This window comes from Pristis pectinata, chromosome 34 (genome assembly GCF_009764475.1).
Source record: "Pristis pectinata isolate sPriPec2 chromosome 34, sPriPec2.1.pri, whole genome shotgun sequence".
Lineage (NCBI taxonomy): Eukaryota > Metazoa > Chordata > Chondrichthyes > Rhinopristiformes > Pristidae > Pristis > Pristis pectinata.
In genome coordinates, this window is record NC_067438.1 from 7,246,278 (window position 1) to 7,248,638 (window position 2,361).

Genomic DNA, 2,361 nt, shown 5'->3' on the forward strand with positions numbered 1-2,361 from the left:
GAATCTAGGACTCCAACTCCCGCAGGGTGTATGGCAAATGTCAACTTGCCACAGATCCTGGTGCAAACAGCAATAAGCACAAAAATTCATGCAGCATCTTTTAACGTAGTAAAATGTTGGTGAGATATTTCACAGAAACCATTATCAAACTGAATTTGACACTTGCATATCAGGATAAATGACCATCAGCTTGGGCAGAGGTTGACTCAGGAGCAGAAAGGAATATTTAAGGAACGCAGTTTTGAGCCAAGGCAACTGAAGACATGGTGTGGTTGGAAGAGCGCTGAGACTGTGGGGAGATTTGAAGCCACACTCTTTCACAAAGTGATTGTCTTGCACAACCAACCTGTCAGCCTGACATCAGTGGCAGGGAAAACCCTGGAATCGAGAAATGAAGGAATTAATAACGTAACACTTTGAAAAGAATAATAGGATTCAGAAGAACCAACATGGATTTGTGAAAGGAAGTCATGTCTAATTGGAGTTCTCTGAAGATGTGACTAATATAATAGAGAAGGGGAGATCAACTGGGAAATGGAACGGAGGGAGATCAGCCATGATATTGATGAACGGCGGAGCGGGTTTGAAGGGTAGGGTTGGTGACTCCTGACCCTTTTTCTTATTTTCTTGCATTCATGCTACAGCCATTTGATGCCATAATGTTCCATTATTGCAGTTTGTGACTATCGTTCTGAATGTAGGAATGATTACAGTCAGCAGAATAATTGGTAATTGGTTTATTATTGTCACATGTACCGAGATACAATGAAAAGCTTTTGTTTGCGTGACATTGAGACAGATCGTTCCAAGCATAAGTACAAGGAGCTGGTACAAGAGGAAAAAGAAACAATGCAGAATATAGTGTTGCTGTTACATTGTTAGTGATCCTTAACATTATATAATTGAGGTTTAAAGGGAGTAGAACTATTACAGTAAATGTATTGAATAGTTCTGTTGAAACCATCTCATAAAGAGACAGGATGCATACCTTCACACAGGAGATTCTGCAGATGCCGGAATCTGGAGCAACACACACACACACACACACACACACACAATGCAAGAGGAACTCAGCGGGTCGGGCAGCATCTGTGGAGGGAAATAAACAGTTGACGTTTCCGGTCGAGACCCTTCATCAGCATTCATGAAACGTTGACTGTTTATTTCCCTCCATAGATGCTGCCTGACCTGCTGAGTTCCTCCTGCGTTTTGTGTGTGTTACCAAACATACCACGGCAGCTTGGATTAATAGGTTTCAGGTGCTGGAATAACTACTTTCAGTTGAAGAATATGGTTATACCAGATGAGAGTTGGGTGGGGAGGGACTTCTCTTTGCAAGATTTTTTCAGTTTGTGTGCAGAGGGTGGGCAGTCAGAGTCTAATGTCACATGAACAAGGACACGTATGTACAGGTGCTATGAAAAACTTACAGCAGCGTCAGGCACAGAGCATCAGATCCACAACATTCACAAGAATATCATCAATTCTACAAGAAAGAACACAATTAGAAAATGAAAAAACAAAGTTCATTGCAGTGCAAAGTGGTCACAGTGTTGCTGTACTGAGGTAGCGATTGGGGTTGAACCGGTTGGTTCAAGAACCGAATGGTTGAAGGGAAGTAGCTGTTCCTGAACCGGGTGGTGTGGGACTTCAGGCTTCTGTACCTCCTGCCTGATGGGAGCTGTGAGAAGATGGCATGTCCTGGATGGTGGGGATCTTTGATGACAGATGTTGCCTTCTTGAGGCAGCGCCCTATATAGGCACAACCAATGGTGGGGAGGGATGTGCCCCTGGCAAGCACGGTAGTGTAGCGGTTAGCGTAATGCTATTACAGCGCTAGCGACCCGGGTTCAATTCCCGCCGCTGCCTGCAAGGAGTTTGTACGTTCTCCCCGTGTCTGCGTGGGTTTCCTCCGGGTGCTCCGGTTTCCTCCCACATTCCAAAGATGTACGGGTTAGGAAGTTGTGGGCATGCTATGTTGGCGACACTTGTGGGCTGCCCCCAGAACACTCTACGCAAAAGATGCATTTTACTGTGTGTTTCGATGTACATGTGACTAATAAAGAAATCTTATATAATGTATTGGACTGAGCCAACATTCCCAAGAAAAACAAATTACACAAGAAAGATTTAGCTGGAGGAGGGGATCCCACTCTCGGGTTGCGGGTGTTTAGCTCGGGGGGTTGGAGAGTTTGTGGGAGGGGGTGCAGGGGCTGTGGGGTCGGTCTGGAGTCTTCACTGAGGGAGACTGAGCAGTGGGCTCTGTGATTGACAGCCGGGCCCCGTGATTGACAGCTGGACCCGTGATTGACAGCCGGACGCGTGATTGACAGTCGGGCCCCGCCCCGCCGCAGCGCTGGT